We start from the raw sequence: 19,456 nt of genomic DNA on the forward strand, positions 1-19,456 counted from the left end.
AATCACAATCACAATAAATTCACGTAAACTGGCCATTCTCCTTGAAACCTTCCTTGAAACACCGCCGAAAGTGGAAAACGAGCGTCTGCAATCTCCTACACAACCACAGCAATTTAACTTTTATTCAAAATGATCATTTTAAATAAATAAGTAACAAAACCGACAACAATTCACAGTATTTATGCCCTTACGAAAAGAAACCCTACAGGAATCCTGCAGGATTTTATTTTTTCTACAGGATGTTCCTATAGGGTTTAGCATGGAGCCTTCAGTACAATAGAAACATGCCAGAATTTCCAGTACACTCGCTGCACAAGGGGGAAAGTCCTGCACACATCCTGCCAAAATAAAAGCTCCCAAGTACTTAATCTATCCTGCAGGACAACTTATTTCCTTTAAATGAAAAATTAATTCTGTAGGTTATGTAGTTGATAAAATAAATTTAAAAAATGGTAGATCTGTTATGAGAGGGGATAAAAACCGCTGCTTAAGCACTCTTTTTGAAGTCTTTTAGTAAATATGTAGGTATACTCATTTTAGGATAAGAAGACGTTTTATTTGTGAACGACTCAGCGTTTTAACAAATATGTTGAGTAAATAATTCAATGAGACATTCACAGTGCACAAAATTTGCAAGAATTGCAAAGAATGCAAGAATTCACCTGTTACTAGCCGTTGTGTGCAAACAGTGGTGCTTGAAAGTTTGTGAACCTTTGTGAACCATTTTCTATATTTCTGCATAAATATGACCTAAAACATCATCAGATTTTCACACAAGTCCTAAAAGTAGATAAAGAGAACCCTATTAAACAAATGAGGCAAATAAATTATACTTAGTAATTTATTCATTTATTGAGGAAAATGATCCAATATTACATATCTGTGAGTGGCAAAAGTATGTGAACATCTAGGATTAGCAGTTAATTTGAAGGTGAAATTAGAGTCAGCTGTTTTCAATCAATGGGATGATGATCAGGTGTGAGTAAGTGAGCGCCCTGTTTTATTTAAAGAACAGGGATCTATCAGAGTCTGATCTTCACAACACATGTTTGTGGAAGTGTTTCATGGCATGAACAAAGTAGATTTCTGAGGATCTCAGAAAAAGAGTTGCTGTTGTTGATCATTATGGAAAAGGTCACAAAAAAATCTATATTGAGTTTTGACTCCACCAATCCACAGACTATGTACAAATGGAGAAAATTCAACACCATTGTTACTCTTAAAACTTTTTGGTTTAAATAATAACCGTTATGTTTCAAGAAAGGAAAACACTGCATTCCAGCATATGCATTCTAACCTTATCCCATCTGTGAAACATGGTGGTGGTAGTATCATGGTTTGGGCCTGTTTTTCTGCATTTGGGCCAGGACGACTTGCCATCATTGATGGAACAATTAATTCTGAATGATACCAGCGAATTCTAAAGGAAAATGTCAGGACATCTGCCATTTCTAAAGAGATAGTGGGTCATGCAGCAAGACAACAACCATAAGCACAAAAGTTGTTCTACCAAAGAATGGTTAAAGTTAATGTTTTGGAATGGCCAAGTCAAAGTCCTGACCTCAATCCAATAGAAATGCTGTAGAAGGACCTGAAGCAAGCAGTTCATTTGAGGAAACCCACCAACATCCCAGAGTTGAAGCTGTGCTGTATTGAGGAACAGGCTAAAATTCCTCCAAGCCAATGTTTAGGACTGATCAACAGTTACCCCAAAGGTTTATCTGCAGTTATTGCTGCACAAGGGGGTCACACCTCATATTGAAACAAAGGTTCACATACTTTTGCCACTCACAGATATGTAATATTGGATCCTTTTCCTCAATAAATAAATTACCACGTATAGTATTTTTTGTCTCTTTTGTTTATTTGGGTTGTCTTTATCTACTTTTAGGACTAAATCGGATGATATTTTAGGTTGTATTTATGCAGAAATATAGAAAAATCTAAATTTTCAAGGACCACTGTAGTACCACTTTTATTAAATAATTTCTTTAATAATTACAGTGTACCAAATTACTGTTCTAATTTACAGTGCATCCGGAAAGTATTCACAGCGCTTCACTATTTCCACATTTTGTTATGTTACTGCCTTAATCCAAAATGGATTAAATTAATTATTTTCCTCAAAATTTTACAAACAATACCCCATAATGACAATGTGAAAGAAGTTTTTTGAAATCTTTGCAAATTTATTAAAAATAAAAAACAAAAAAAGCACATGTACATAAGTATTCACAGCCTTTGCCTTGACACTCAAAATTGAGCTCAGGTGCATCCTGCAATCCGCACTGACTGAGGTCTCCCGATCAGGAAGTCCAGGATCAAGTTGCAGATGGAGGTGTTGTTGTGGATAAAAATGACATGAAATAAACATGAGGGAGACCCAGTATCCAGTAAAGGGGAGAAGAAGAAAAGACGACGGGCACCTAGACACACAGAAGCGGTATTAGGCGGATATTGACGAATTGGATTCACACTTTAAGATCTTTTAAGAGTAACACACTATGGTTTATTAGTCAAAAAGTCAAAAAGAAGTATAATAGCTGAGGAGTGCTAACACACACACACATACACTCTTGTACAGTCAAGGGTGGGCATGTAGACATAACGCACACACACACACTCTCTCTGTCTCTCTCTCTCACACACATAACATTATAACTTTATAAGAATAATAAAAAGGAGTATTAAGATATTATAAGGGTAATATCTTAGAATAATAAAATATAAAAATAAAGAGTAGTAGGATATGTAGGATAGTAGAAGGGTAATATAATGATATTATGAAGTAGGAAGTACAGTAAACCATTTTGCAAGCAGCATAACTATATATAAAATAGAGATATAGGGCAAATATGAAAATAAATTATAAACTAGAAATACAGAAAAATGTAACTTACTCATAATTCAGATGGTGAAGATTCTTGTCTCGCAAGGAAGGCCTTAATTTTAAGAGAAAACCATGAGGAGCCATTTATAAGGGTAGCTGAGTCAAGCTGCCCCCGCCCCGCGAGATAATGGTGAGACCAAGGTCACTCTAAATTGTTTTGTCTCTCCACTTTTGAATCTGATGGTAACTTGGAAAGCCCTTTTTCAGAACCTAATGGTAAATTGGAAAGGCCTTTTTCAAAACATAATGGTAATGTAGATGAGCTCTTTTTTAACCCTATTGATATTGATATCATAGTCTTTTTGAAATATATTGGTTATCTACTGTGTAAATACAGTATAAATACTGGAGCTTGAGCTCCGGGTGTCAGATCACTTCTGAGAATTCTCATCGGTGTGGATCTCGTGTGGTGGAACGGAACCAATAAATCTGGACCCTTGCTTCTTTGCACTCACGGCTGGTGTCTTTTTTTCTATCTCCAACTGGGTTCAGAGGTAGATGTGAGTATTTGCATCTATGTTGAATTTTAAGTGTTTTTGGGTAATAGGCTAAATTTGAGCCAGCATTTGGCACCCCAGATGGGACTGGGCTAAGATCTATATGTCTGTAATCTCTCCCGTGGGACTTCACTCTCTAAGCAACAGATAGGCCGTGTAGGAAGAAGGCATTGCAGACGCCTGTTATTTCAAAGCTCTGTTGTAGTGGTCTGTTGTTACGATTGGGAAGCCCCAGGGTGGGAAGAAAGACTAAAGTTGGTCTCCAAAAGAACCTTGGGTGAGTGAGAAGAGGTAAGAGAAGTGTGAACCAATTGTAATTGTATAGGGGCTATGAATAAGGTTCATAAGACTGTTTAATGAAATTGTATGTGTTGTGTGAGTGAAAGTCCTGCAATACCGCTGGTTAAAAATTCCAGGGCTGGATAGGAATTAGGTGGATATGAGGCCTCAAACCCCAGATGCCGGCTACTAGATTAGAAGTGGCGGCTGCATTGGTGGGGGACCCCTAATACCGCTGGATTGAGTCAGTCCAGGTCTGGATAGAGAGGGGTATAAGTCCGGGTCGCGCAAAACAGCGTGCCTGGTGTATGAATGGAATGTGTAATAACAAACGTGTGTGCTTATAATATGAGTGTGGTGTGAGAGCGTGCATGCATGTGCGATAAGCTCTGATACTTAGATTTGGAGACAGGGAAAAATGTATTCATTAGTCCTCTGAACATGAGCTCCATACATAAGAAAATGTGTGTGTTGGATAAGCCTTAAAAAAATTAGTTTTGGAGAAAGTTGCATTTAATTTATATGACTGTAAGCTTCATACATACGGAGCTGGTGTGAAGGCGCTTTATACTCTGAGACCACAATTGTGTGTATGTAATAAAATAAATATGTGTAATAGTGTGTGAATATAATATGTGTATGTGAGCTTGCGGGCGTTGTTTATAAAAAGGAGTGGTGTGTGTGTGTTCCTATCTGTTATCATCTGCGCGGCAGGCCTGCCGTCTGTGTGGAAGGGGGGAAAAAAATGTGTGTGTGTGTGCGCTCTTCAGATTGAGCTGGGTAACACAGAACATTGTGAGATTTTTAAAAAAAAAATTTTTTAATCTGGTACAGACTTTCTGTGAGTCGGGTGTGACTGTGTGTATTATAATTTCTTTGGTATCAATAACTGCTCTTTGAGTGTTTTAAAAATTGGGGGAGCATGCAAGAACATTGTAAATATTTTAGACATCTGTCAGACTGCCCATTGTGTAAATAAGAACTTCTAGACCTGTAATATATAACAAAATTGTTGAGAAATGAGTGAGTCAGTCTATTGGGACCTTTTATTTATATTCCATAAATTATGAATGTGTTGGTCAGTTAAATGACAAATAATAATAATATAATTTAATTTAAAATAATTTTTCCCCTGTTGTATTCCTTCCCGAAAACACTTATGATAAGTGAAAAAGTACAGGCCCCAAAATTGGGTAATATTGAATAGGGGTTGTAAATATTATGTCTAAGAACATTGTAAACATGTAAGAATTGCCAGATTGGCCGTTGTGTGAGGCTGTGTGAATTACCTAAAGTTAAACTTAAGAATCATAAGATTAATTGAATCATCTTAATTGATTAATTAATCATCTTAATTAATTGAATGTATGTACTCTGAGTGTATGTGAGTCCCTAGGGCAGCTGGCTGGACCGAGTACGGACGGAAGGGAAAAGCAGGCATAAATCGGTACCAGATAGGCTAAGCAGGCCGGAACAGCAGGACAAGGTAGGAGGAAAACATTTGGCTGTGAGGGATAACTTAGGGGATTTGGGGGGGCATGTACAAAAGACTCTAAGGGCTGAGAGGTGTGAGACATGACCAGAGTTATGGCTGAATGTAAGAAAGAGATGAGCCCGATAGAGAGGGTGATAAGCAAACACTGTACAGATGAGAAGGACATTAGGCATTATTGTAAAAAATGGAGTGAGAAGACCAGTGGTGAGTGGAAATGGCCCGAGGAAGGTACTCTTGATGGACAGCTATGCCAGATAATGAAAGAGAGATTAGCTGTATGGAATGAACAGAAAAAAGGCTTGAGAGTGAGGGAGAAATGTGTGAAGACAGAGAAGATAGTGGACTGGTTTGTGAACGCAGGGAAGGAGGAGAAGGAGAAGGATAGACGGCAGAGAGAACGAGTAGAGGCGATGGTACGGAAGAAAGAAGAAAGGGAAGCAAGTCTAGGAAAAAAGATAAAAGAGGCCATTCAGAAAGAATGGGCCGAGGCCCCGCCCCCATATAACCCTCAGTACCGCCCTCCAGTGAGACCTGTCGGAAGTGGTGCCCCACTTGCCGGGCTCTACATGATGCAAGACCTGGAGGACAGAGAAGATGAATGGAAGGAAACCGAGGTGGACATACAGGGAACATTCACCGGATACCAAAGAATGAGGCATCGCATGTGGGAGGATGGAGAACCTACCAAAGGATAGAACCCCGGATACGAGGATAGAACCCCGGTCAAGAGCGAAAGCCCACGGCTGGACCTCCCACACATAGGCAACAAAGAGAGGGACAGGGAACTACAGGAGTATATGAAAAACTGGACCCACACTCCGGGGTGGCCGGAGCACGGGGAGATTCCCACCAGCACTAGCACCCCGAGGCCAGGGTCACGGCCGATGGTGCACAAGCAGAGAAACAAGAAACTGGAGGAAATATAGGAGCAGGAGGAGCATAGGACCAGTGAAAGTCAAGAAGGTCGTAGGAGTGAGAGAGGGCACGAGGGTGAAAACGGAGCACGAGGGGCTACACATACCAGAGGAGGAGAAAAAGGGGAGCCGAGAGACAATGTGGGGCGGGTGGTCCATATAGAGGGGGTTATGGTGCTCTCCCCATATGCTATCGAGGAGGATAAGGAATTGGAGGGCATATCATATGGCATGGGTAAAATGGATGAATTGGAAAATCTTGCAGGTCAAGCATTCCAAATGGCGACGGCTGTGAAAAATAAGTATGCGCACAAGCCCCATTTGGGAGAATCATCAAAATCACAGAGGTCGAGAAGAGCACTGAACCAGTCAGTAGGAAACATGTGAAGAGCCTGAGTAAGGCCTCAAAGGTCCTAATATACCACCAGCAGAAGAAGAAGCAAGTGAGTTCAGACATGGATCTGGACGAACACGGGGGGACTGAGAGCGAGGGGACTGAAACAGAGAACGAAGGAAAAGTTGAACAAGACGTCAGTGAAGAGGAGGACTCCCACCTGATGAAGATGGAGCCTAGTGAAGCTAGAGCACTACGGAGCAGGGCAAGCCTGAGGCCCCCAGTGAGATTCCAACCTGGTATCACAGCGTACTTAGCGCATTCCCGCTCCCAGTCGGAGCTCAGCCTTAATCAGGTTGGGTGGTCACCCCCAGGTCAGATGCCCCTCATGGTTAAAGGAAAAGCCCTACATTATGCACCCTGGAGTTTCATGGACCTAACAGGCCTGATCCAACGACTACCCAACATGTGTGAAGGGGGGCAGAAAAGGATTACACAGTTTGAGGAAAAAACATCAGGACAGCACCTGGCGATTGGCGATATCAAAGCCATTCTCTGCCAAACAGTGGGCAAGGGACGGGCTGAAGAGATTTCCGATAGGGCAGAACACAGGGATTTGATGGACGACCCCAAGGCTGACGGCATCCCGTTTGGCCTGTACCGACAAGAAATATGGGACGCTGTAAGGAATATGTTTCTGGCTAAGATGGACCCTGGGAAGCTCGAAAATATAAAACTGAAAGACGAAGAAAACGTGATAACCTTCATACAAGAGTTTCAAGACAAATGGTGGGATGAAACGGGTGCCAAATGGGACGATTCGGTGGCAAGTGTGGGACTGTTCAAACTGCTGTTGAAGAAGGCTCTCCCTGGCGAGCTACAGCAGAAATTAGAGGAAGTGGTGGGGCTCAACGCAATGGAATGGGGCTCATTTCTGGCACATGTGACCCATCACGTGGAGCAACACAGAAAGCTGAAAAAAGAAGCTAAAGATGCCACTGAAACCTTAATGACCCAACTCTATAAAGCACAGCTCGGCGAACTGACCAGGACTAAACAGGAAGAGAAGGAACGGAGGAAGGAACACATTAAACAAGCGGCAGTAATGGTGCCCCATCCACAAGCGGCAGCCTCAGCACAGCTGACCCTTTGCTGCTGGCCAGTGGATACCAGGCCCACCCACAACCACAAGTCCCACACATAACTACTATGCTGCACCCCACCCAGATGGATTACATATATCAAATGAGGACCCCCATGTACCCGGGGACGCAACCCGCCTGGGGGAGGGGACGAGGATACAGACGGGGTCGAGTTTTGCAAAGACCAAATATGGCAGCTGAAGGGTGTTGGGGATGCGGTGACCCTAGCCACTTCAGGAGAAATTGTCCACGTGTCCAACGACCAACTTGGGGAGACCGCGTGGATAGGGCTGAAAGAAGAGGTCAGGTGCTTGGACCGAAAGCGCCGGAGAGCTATGGAATGCCACCTCGGTGTCAACCGCTACCCCCAGTACCCCCAGGTGGCCCCATGTATGGCCCCTATGGGGAGCCGGGACCCAGCCAGAGTTGAGGAGGCCTAGAGAAGCCCGGGGGGGAGCTGATGCAGTCCGTCACCACACTGCACCCAGAACAAGAGCCAACTGTTACAGTGATGATCGGAAATACCTTGCGAGCGCCCTTTATGATCGACACTGGAGCTCCATATTCAAGCATAGGGAAAGAAGGTTCACAGCTCCCCCTCACCTGTAAGGCAATTAAAACTATGGGCTTCTCAGGAAAAATACAGACCTTACGATTCACCGAGCCTCAAGAATTAACTCTGGATGGCGTGACAATACAAGCACCCCTGTTATATTCGCCAGGAGCGCCTGTTAACCTACTGGGACGTGATGCCCTGTGTAAGTTGGGAGCTCAGATACAGTGCGAGGCGACTGGGATTTGGGTGACATTCCCTAAATCAATATCCACACAATACCTACTGTTGCACGAGCCACCTAGCACCGCCCGTAATGTGAGGATGGTATACTGGTTGGTGATGTCCGATCCATCTAACCCGGGACTCAGATACGCAGAATGGAAACCATGGTTACAGTACATGCGGCCTGATTGCATAGAGATGGAGGCCCCTTTACATTGCACTATTAAATATGATGACGGTGGACGAGACCAGGAATATGCTCAGCTTTGGGAAGACATGGAATAGGGACAAGTAATGGACATTAAAACCATGGAAATAATAAGCGGCCCACAGGGAGTGGCGGCTATGATCAAGCTCCCAGAGAGAATCACAAACTGGTATCAGCTGGAAGGGACAGCGCCCCATGTCACACTCATTGTCACCAAAGGCCTTGAACCGGAAGATGTAGGGCCAATGGTAAGGCAGGCGAAAGAAGTAAAAGAGTGGAAGCCAACTACCAATCCATCTTTGCACAAGTCGCCTGATGGAAAGTTTGTGCGAATCTCAATAACAGCAGTTGACACCGCCGTGGCCACTAGTGTCTGCATATGCACGAGCACGGACCGAAGTGGTTTGCAAATGGCAGTTAAGGCAGCAAAAGATCAGGAAAATGAGGAAATACTGAAAACTGTTCCAGAACAGCTATGGACAAAACATCCGACCGACGTAGGGCTTGTTAAATCCGCCGACCTAGCTCAGATTAAGGTAAAAGAGAATGCAAGGTTGCCCTACCAGAAACAGTATCCGTTGTCAGCGCAAGCTAGAGAAGGCATACGGCCCACAATACATGGATTGGCAGAGGCCGGAGTGCTAATCTCCATGCGAAGTCAGTGCAATACCCCCATTTTTCCAGTTAGAAAACCTGACTCAGAGAAGTGGAGGCTAGTACATGATTTGCGTGCTATTAACCAAATCGTGATACCTGAAACACCAGTAGTGCCAGACCCACACACCCTATTGTCGAACATTCCAGAAGGGACCAAATGGTATACTGTCATAGACCTATGCTCAGCATTTTTTAGCATGCCACTGCACCCAGACTCACAGCATTTGTTTGCTTTCACGTATGAAGTACACATACACTAGACTTCCGCAGGGATACTGTGAAAGCCCATCCATATTTAATCAGGTACTGGCTCAAGACCTCTCAGCCCTGGAGTGCCGTAGCACCATCTTGCAATATGTCGACGACCTTTTGATTTGTAGTGCGTCCAAAGAACAATGCCAGCACGACTCACTAAAGGTCCTAAGAATGTTGGCCGAAAATGGCCACAAAGTGAGTAAAGAAAAGTTGCAATTTTGTAGACAAAAAGTGGAATACCTAGGTCGTGTGTTAGAGGGAGAAAGCCGTACTATAGCGCCAAAGCATGTAGAGGCCATACGCAAGGCCCCACAGCCAGCCACCGTACGACAGATGTTGGCATTTTTGGAATGGCGGGGTTCAGTCGCCCATGGATATGTGAGTTCGCACTAAGGGTTCAAACATTACGGGACATGATTAAGGCAGGAGACCAATCACAGCCAAGTGCCCCCCTCGTCTGGACTCCTGAAGCTCTAGCCGCACTCGCAGATATTAAAATGGCCTTAATGACCGCTCCTGCATTGGCTAACCCAGACTATAGCAAACCGTTTCACCTCTATGTATCCAAAAGAAAGGGGTACGCATCGGCCGTCCTAACTCAGCAGCAACAAGGGATGGAAAAACAGGCCATCGCCTATTACAGCACGGCTCTTGATAACGTAGAAAAAGGGATGCCACCCTGTTATCGTTCTTTGGCAGCGGCCGCATTTGCATATCAGAAAGTGTCCTCAATCACCATGGGGTACCCAGTTACATTATATACGACCCATGCACTGCATGCGCTCCTAACGAGTCAGACCTTTGTGATAACGAACTCCCGTCGAACGGGGTATGACTCCATTCTGTTAGCCCCAGAGCTCACTATAGAACGGTGCACCACGGTGAATCCGGCCGATAAACTGGTAACCCCGATAGATGGTGTACCCCATGAGTGCGTAGCGGAATCAGAGAAATTTTTGAAAGCGCGTTCGGATTTGGAGAACTGCCCTATTGATAATGCTAAGCATACGTATTTTGTGGATGGTTCCTGTTATCGTACCGATATGGGCAATAAGGCTGGGTTGGCAGTAGTAGAAGCACGACGAAACCCGGCGACGTTTGAGGTGGTGATGAGTGTTCCCCTTCCCCAACCCTGCTCGGCCCAGCTAGCTGAACTACGGGCGTTGACAGCTGCATGTAATTTGGGCCGTAATGATAGTTGCACTATGTATACGGATTCGGCCTATGCTCATGGAGTCTGCCATGTGTTTGGACCAATATGGGCTCAAAGGGGATTCCAGCGGGCAGCGTCCCCCGTGACCCACGGGGAAGCGATTTCAGATTTAGTATATGCTATGACATTGCCCACAAAATTAGCTATAGTAAAATGCAGGGCACATAAGACTGATGATTCCTTTATCACTAAATGGAACGCACTGGCGGATGAGGCAGCAAAGAAAGCTGCCGTAGTGCCTGCGCAGATGATGGCCCTAACTCAGCCCGGGGAGAGTCAGCTGCGGCATCCACAGGAAGACAATGTGGCCCACTTAGTGGAGCTACAGAACACCGCAGGTGTGGCTGAAATATTGGTGTGGATAAAACGGGGGGCGAAAAAAGAGGCGGGTACTGGATTGTGTCGCAGCATAGAGGGGTTGTGTATAGCCCCAGCCTGTTACCTCCCGCTCTTGATCAAAGAAGCCCATGGCTTGGATCACGCCCATAGGACCGAAACTATCTGAAAAATCCGCCAGGAATGGTGGTCCCCATTTCTGGCCAGTATGGTGGACTATGCGTTGAAAAGATGTAATGTGTGTATCAAGAACAATGTGCGAAAGAACTTTACTGCCCCTTTAGGACATATTCCACCGCCGACGGGACCTTTCTGGCATATAATGATGGACTATGTAGACATGGGAGCAGACAACCGGTAAGAAGGGAAGCATTACATTCTAGTAATAGTAGACCTCTTCAGCAGGTGGGTGGAAGCAAGTGCGACTTCCAAGGAAGACACGATGGCCACGGCTAAATATTTATGTCGCGAGGTCATTCCCCAGTTCGGTATTCCAGATTTTCTGAGTTCGGACAACGGCACCCACTTTGTGAATAACGTCATCGACAATGTTCCATCTGCCTTGGGGGTAGATCATAAGCTAGGTTGCGTATATCATCCTCAATCCCAGAGCATGGTGGAACGAGTGAATGGTACCCTACTAAGTAAACTGGCAAAAATATGCGAGAGCTCTCGCCTAAACTGGGTCCAAGCCTTACCACTGGCACTGATGAAGATGCGTTCACAGACCAATCGTATGACGCACTTGACTCCTCATGAAATGCTTACTGGGCGCCCAATGCCCATGGCGTTCACCCGAGGTCCATACACAGGGCCGTCTTTGGCACAATTGGAAGACGAAATGCAGGATTATGTGTGAACCCTCACCCAAATCCATAGACATTTGTATTCACAGGTTCGTGAGGCAGTCCATGGAGAGAACAAGGTACGGGAGGACGTGCATCTAGTGGCACCCAGGGACCAGGTATATGTGTTTTCAAGAGGAAGAGCCCCCTTGCGGGTCGTCGGGAAGGACCCTTCACCCTGGTTGCTGCAACCCCCACGGCTGTGAAAGTTGAGGGGAGGAATTACTGGTATCACTTGAACCACTGCAGCCGCGCCGAACCAGGTAAGGGACCGCTACTGCAAGACACTACCGATGAACAACCATAGAGCTCAGGTCTAGTCAGTACAAGGCAGCCCATTGGGGCAGCGGTGTTCACCGATAGTGACAGTGATTCGGATGCATCCCTGAGCCCTGCCTACGGCACTCGAGCCCAGACTAAGCGGCGGGCTGTGGAAAAACTAGATAGACCGGCTCAGTCTGATACCATTAGCCCAACCGGCTCTCCGCTTCTCTCCCCTCCGTACTATGATATGGACCTTGTTCTCTCGCCCCGAGTAGAAGTGACGGGTGTCGTAGTTACCAGCCCACAGGAATTTGTAACCCTAACGGAGGAGGATTTTCTGTCTACGCTTGCCACTCTCTGTCAGGACCTTGACGACCCCGCTTTGCTTGACTTGGATACGCTGCAGTCCCTAGAAGCACAGTTGAGCTTACCTGGGCTTACTCCTGAACTTCAGTCTCCGCATGAATCCTTGCACACTCCCCTACCACCGGTTCCGGAGGGGACCGGTGGCACGAGCTCCGCAGAATAGTAGCACATATGGGGGTAGGGTGATTTTTGCAGCAGGACTAATAGCACTCTTTTTCTTTTTCTACGACCCAATGTCCAGAAGGACTATTCATACCTTCAATAATGCCCTGGATTCCTATAACACGTTACGCCCATAATTGGCTGCTATTTCCCGCACAGCCCCCTATCCCCGTATTAGGCATGTTCGATCCTGGACGGCCCCTGGCTTAACTGTAGGTTCACGTAGCTCGATGTGCACATTAGCTCTCCTTAGACTCGCCCATGAAGAGTCCCTGATTGGCAGAAGTCCCTATTTGGCCTCATTCACTTTCTCCCAAGCTCGATCTGTGGAGATTCACGTGGGACATCTTAGAATTACTGGTAGGGCACAGACGAGTAGGTGCTCCTTTGAGCTGCCCACTATTGGCCACCTGTGGCTACCGTTCCTTTGCTCAGCTACGGCGTATTCTTACCATGATAGTACAGGGTCACCTTTCGCATCCCGGGCTCTCCACCCCCTCCTCATTGCCCCAGTGTCAACTCCGATCGCACATAAATTAATGAAATTACAATACTATTCAATCTCCACCGATAACACCTCGCTTACGGAGGAGCAGAGTAACATGTATCTGGCATGGATGGTCCATACTGCTTGATCTGTGACGGATCGCTCGTGTCTCGTATGTCATGATCGTAGCCTCACCCCCCATTTTATGCTGGCTATGGGGAACCTCACGGAATGCCTCACCACCCCCTATTATGTTGATTTTTTGTGTCCTACTGTGTGCCTCCTTGGGGCCCTTTCTGCTGACTTTGGCCCATCGTGGATGTACAATGCAAGCTCCTCATGCCTGTTTCACCCTGTTTCCACTCAAGTGTCGACTTTTGTCCGCGTCCAACCGTCTCTGCCCTTGTTCTTTCCCATCTGCCTCTGCTCCTCTGTTGGCGTATATCCTGTGGGAAACGTGTCTGCCCGATGTAATGTCTCCCTATTCACTAATGATTTGCAAATTGAGACCCTCTCTGTTTGTGATTCATCCCCATGCACCCCCAGTGTGACAATTCCCCTACCTGATCTTAGTGTTGGTACTGTTCCCCTTGCGGATGTTTTCTGGTTTTGTGGGGGCCAACGTGTACGCCAGACTTTGCCTGCGGAATGGCAGGGGTGCTGCGCCCCGGTTAGGTTGGACGGTAAGACCCGTGTTTTGTTGGTGGCTGACCAGCCGTCATCCAGCCGGTCCCGTTCATGCCGTGACGTGGCCCTGTGGACTCAGTATGTTCGTGACGCTGGTGCAGCGAGCTATTCTGACTGGGCCGCTGATGAGACCGTCCATCTTGACTTTGGGGGCACCCCCGTTGGCGTTCCTGCTCGCTACAGAGCCATGGAGGCCATTGGCAGTGATGTAGCATCTATTTTGCTCCTGGCCGTGCAGATCAACCGCAACGTGGCATGGATTAATTACGTGTGGTACAACGAGCAACGCTTCATTAACTACTCGGTGAGTGCTCTCGGACTGGTCCGTGATCAGCTCCATGCCACTTCCCTCATGGCTGCTCAGAACCGTTTTGTCCTGGACCAGATGCGTGCCCCTGAGGAGGGTGTCAGTGCAATGATTGGTCCCGAGTGCTGTGCTGCAATCCCTTTGCACACTGGTTCACAAGGGTGCTCTCTCCAAGGTCCTGGGTCAACTACAGGCCCTCCAGGCGGAGCAAGCGGCTAACTCCGGCTTTGGGTCTAGTCTCCGCCTCCCGCCGTGTCTCTCCTGGTTTCTTTCTGGAGATTGGACTGCTGCCCTGACCTGCTTGGGAGTGTCCCTGCTCGCCCTCCTTCTCCTTGTGGGTCTGGTGGCCTGCTGTGTGATCCCCTGCGCACGGTGGATGGTGATGTCCTCCGCCTCCTTTTCTGGCCAGTACATTGTTAAGGGTGAGGAGTTACCAACTCAACGGGGGGTGGTGATCGAGACCATGCGACGGGAGACAATGAGCAGCGACAGCAGCAACACCAGCGAGACCGGGGGGGTCTACGAGAACATGAGACGGGACATGAGCCAGGACTGACGAGGACAGTGCAAGGGAGTGCAAGGACCCGTTTGTACAAGGTAGTGGCCAACTGGGCCTATCCGAGAAAAACGGGACCTATTGGTGTTTTGTATGTGTTCATCTGTGTTGCAGATCTACTGAACCCTGAGGGGTGAGAAGAAGATGTGATGATCCATACCCTGGGTGTAAGTGCTAGCCTAACCTCTCCCCAAAGGGTGGTTCTCTACACTACGTAAAGTGCTTGAGCCGAAGACAACCAGAATACAGAGAGATACTGCCGATAGAGACTGTCATGTCGATTGTTATAAAATGTTGTGATATGTGATATGATATGTGATGGGGTATGACCTGTGATGTGCAACAAAGTGTGACGTAATCAGGCACGAGAAAAGTATAATGGTGCTGTCGAGCACATAGTGCTGGCAGGGTGGGAATTTTTCCTCATAGGAGGTTTTTTCACCCACCCCTGACTGCGAAGGATTGGGGTTTGTTTTTTGGGAGGAAGCAAGACTCTGCAGGTCCCGACAAATACAAAACTGTGGGCTGACAGGCCTAGTTGAGAAAGATCCAATCAAGTAGTTACTGTAGTGGCCACTCATACTTAAACTAGCGATGGCAGTAGTAGTAGTAATGAATGATTAGGGGAACTCAGTTAATCACGCTTATAATCGATGTAGGCAAACAAACGTATAATCAAGGTAGCTAGATTCGAAATAATATATATATATATATATATATATATAGTTGAAAGGAGAAGTAAGTTAAGGGTTAAGAGTTATGGCTAGGTACATCTACATGGGTCCGGTGCAAAGTGGACGTAGGGGGGTCCTAAGGCTCATTCTCCAGCTGCCAATCTACTATGAAGCCCCGGGGCGCACAACGCTAGCACGTCTCCCACCAGGTCTACAAAACCTCCTCAGTTCCTATTCTGATCTGTGTAGCGTAGAAGTGGTTACTGTAAGGGACCCATTTGATTACGAGGACGAGCGCAGGGATTATGGCTTCGTTAGAGTAATCCTCCGACAGCTAGCGGGGCCATGGGGTGCGGCAGAACCAGTTTCTCCACAGATACCCGCTTAATTAAGGCAGTGTATGAGGCTTTATAGCCTCAGAGGGGGGAAATGTTGTGGATAAAAATGACATGAAATAAACATGAAGGAGACCTAGTATCCAGTAAAGGGGAGAAGAAGAAAAGACGACGGGCACCTAGACACACAGAAGCGGTATTAGGCAGATATTGACGAATTGGATTCACACTTTAAGATCTTTTAAGAGTAACACACTATGGTTTATTAATAGCTGAGGAGTGCTAACACACACACACACTCATACAGTCAAGGGTGGGCATGTAGACATAACACACACACACACTCTCTCTGTCTCTCTCTCTCACACACATAACATTATAACTTTATAAGAATAATAAAAAGGAGTATTAAGATATTATAAGGGTAATATCTTAGAATAATAAAATATAAAAATAAAGAGTAGTAGGATATGTAGGATAGTAGAAGGGTAATATAATGATATTGAAGTAGGAAGTACAGTAAACCATTTTGCAAGCAGTATAACTATATATAAAATAGAGATATAGGGCAAATATGAAAATAAATTATAAACTAGAAATACAGAAAAATGTAACTTACTCATAATTCAGATGGTGAAGATTCTTGTCTCGCAAGGAAGGCCTTAATTTTAAGAGAAACCCATGAGGAGCCATTTATAAGGGTAGCTGAGTCAAGCTGCCCCCGCCTCGCGAGATAATAGTGAGACCAAGGTCACTCTAAATTGTTTTGTCTCTCCACTTTTGAATCTAATGGTAACTTGGAAAGCCCTTTTCCAAAACATAATGGTAACTTGGAAAGCCCTTTTTCAGAACCTAATGGTAAATTGGAAAGGCCTTTTTCAAAACATAATGGTAATGTAGATGAGCTCTTTTTTAACCCTATTGGTATTGATATCATAGTCTTTTTGAAATATATTGGTTATCCACTGTGTAAATACAGTATAAATACTGGAGCTTGAGCTCCGGGTGTCAGATCACCTCTGAGAATTCTCATCGGTGTGGATCTCGTGTGGTGGAATGGAACCAATAAATCTGGACCCTTGCTTCTTCTCACTCACGGCTGGTGTCTTTTTTCTATCTCCAACTGGGTTCAGAGGTAGATGTGAGTATTTGCTTCTATGTTGAATTTTAAGTGTTTTTGGGTAATAGGCTAAATTTGAGCCAGCAGTGTTCAGGTCCAGTAGGTTCAGCTTTCCAGTCAGGTGCTGAGTAATGATTGTGTTGAAGGCTGAACTGAAGTCTATGAACGGCATTTGTACATAGGTGTTCTTTTTGTCCAGGTGGATGAGGGCCAGATGTAGGATGGTGGCGATGGCATCATCCATTGAGTGGTTGGGGCAATACGCGAACTGCAGCGGGTCCAGTGAGTGCGACTGCAGGGTCTTGATGTGCCTCATGACGAGCCTCTCGAAGCACTTCATGATGACAGATATGAGTACAATGGGACGGTAGTCATTGCGGCAGGACACTGAAGACTTATTTGGCATGGGGACAATGGTGGTAGCCTTGAAGCATGTTGGAACGACAGCGCTGCTCAAGGAGATGTTGAAGATGTTAGTGAGAACATTTGCCAGCTGATCTGCACAGCTCTGAGCACTCTGCCAGGAATGTTGTCTGGTCCAGCAGCCTTCCGTGGGTTGGCTCGGTGTAGAGTTTTCTTCACATCAGCCGTGGTTAGACACAGCACCTGGTGATTGGGAGGAGGGGTGGTCTTCCTCGCTGCCACATCATTCTGTGCCTCGAACCGAGCGTAGAAGCTGTTCAGTGGATCTGGAAGGGAGGCATCACAGTCACAGGTGGGTGATGTCCTGTAGTTGCTGATTGCCTGAATGCCTTGTCACATGCACTACGAGTCACCGCTAACCGTGAAGTGACTGTGGATTTTATGGGCATGTGCGCGCTTTGCCTCTCTGATGGCCAGGGACAGTTTGGCCCTTACTGTTCTTAGGGCCGCATTGTCAACTGCCCTGAAGGTGGAGTCTCAGGTCCTCAGCAGTGTACGCACCTCCACAGTCATCAGCAGAACGTGACATCATCAATGCACTTGCTGATGTATCTGGTCACTCCCTATCTGATGCCCCAAGAATGTCACTTCCATGCTCAAAAACCAGCACTTATTAGGATCTAGCTTCAAACCTGCTGCCCTGATTCTCTCCAGCACTACTCTCAAGGCTGTTACCACTGAGTGGAATGAGCTCCCATGTGCCAGTATGTCATCCAGACAGACAAGACATTGATGTCACGGAATGCCCTCCAGCACTCTTTCCATTAAGCATTCAAATGTGGCAGGTGCATTACAACAGCAGAACCAAACGACTTTAAATTGTCACAGATCTTTATCCATACAGAAAGCTGTCTTCAGAACCTGCCAATACCCTCTCTTCAAGTCTAATGAGGACAACCAGCAAGAGCCAGCCACAAGATCCAAGCATTCATCCACATGTGGAATAGGGTTAGGGTATTAGTCTTTCCGAGTAACTGCATCAAGCCTCCAACAGTTGACACAAAAATGCCACTCACCCCTCTTCTTAGGAACCATGACCACTGGGAATGCCCAGGAGCTCTTTGAAGGATCTATTATACCAGCACTCTGCAACTTTACCAGAGCCTGCTCCACCACCTCCTGTCACCTCAGGGGCAGACGTTTTGGCTGCTGACATATGGGCATAGCATCCCGCTGACATATGGGCACAGCATCCCCTGTGTCAATGTCATGCTGCACCAAGTGGGTTTGCCCCAGCTCCCTGTCATCACATGCAAAGCAATACTGAAATTCCATCAACAGCTGCCACAATTGTGCCTGCTGCCCCATGTCAGGTCCCCGGAGCTCCTTTGCATTATCTCCTGCAGAGCTGCCATGTTCCTCCCCTCTCCCCCAGGCGAAGACCCCAGCCCCTTTTCCCCACAGTCTTTTGGCCATGTGTGTGGTGACAGTGGCTTTGGTTGGGACGTAATGGGTGACTCTACTCTGTCTTTCTCTGTCCCCCAGTTGGCATATCCAGGACCCAGCTGTCAGTCCATCTGCGTGACAGACTTCAGGTGGCCTCATCCTTACCAGCTGATCACTGTTGCAACTCAATGTGGTATTGGCTAGGTCTAACTGACAGCCATGGTCTCTCAGAAAGTCCAAGCCCAGAATACAACTGCCCTGCACTTCAGTTATCCACACGAGATGCTGAATGTTCTTGCCCCCCACAGTCAATGTCAACAAACCTCTCCCTTTCATGGGAGCTAGCTCACCAGCCACTGTGCAGAGCTGAACCATCGTGCCCTTCAACTGTGTCCCTTCTGGCACCACATCTGAGTGAACCACTGTAACTGCACACCCTGTGTCTACTAGAGCTTGCATGAAATTCCCTCAATACAGATGGGAATGTGGCAAAAGTCTGATATGCCATTCTGCCCACCACCACTATCACATGTTCATCAGGCCTGGCAGTGAGTTCTGGTGATGCGCGGGACATTGGTTTTTAGGTCTGCAGTGTCCCACCTACTGCACCCCATTTCTGTTTCCCACTACTTTAGCCTGGTCAGGGCATTCTCTAACCAGGTGACCCAGCTGACCACACCCCAGCAAAGACAGGTTTGTGTTTTCTGTCACTTGGGCAGAGGCACAGCCAACCCCCGAATCATCTCTGTAATCTCATCCAGCCACTCTGGTTTTTGTGTTGCCATTTCACTGCTTACAACTTCCCTGACGTTGGTGGTGGAGTCCTTTGTCCACCCTGCATGGTCA

General features: G+C 46.4%; 1 pseudogene; it reads right to left on the minus strand.

Annotated features, from left to right (window-relative positions):
- The window catches only part of LOC108264342 (uncharacterized), a 45,496-nt pseudogene that overhangs the window by 24,523 nt on the left and 1,517 nt on the right, over nucleotides 1-19,456 (minus strand).

This window comes from Ictalurus punctatus, chromosome 4 (genome assembly GCF_001660625.3).
Source record: "Ictalurus punctatus breed USDA103 chromosome 4, Coco_2.0, whole genome shotgun sequence".
Lineage (NCBI taxonomy): Eukaryota > Metazoa > Chordata > Actinopteri > Siluriformes > Ictaluridae > Ictalurus > Ictalurus punctatus.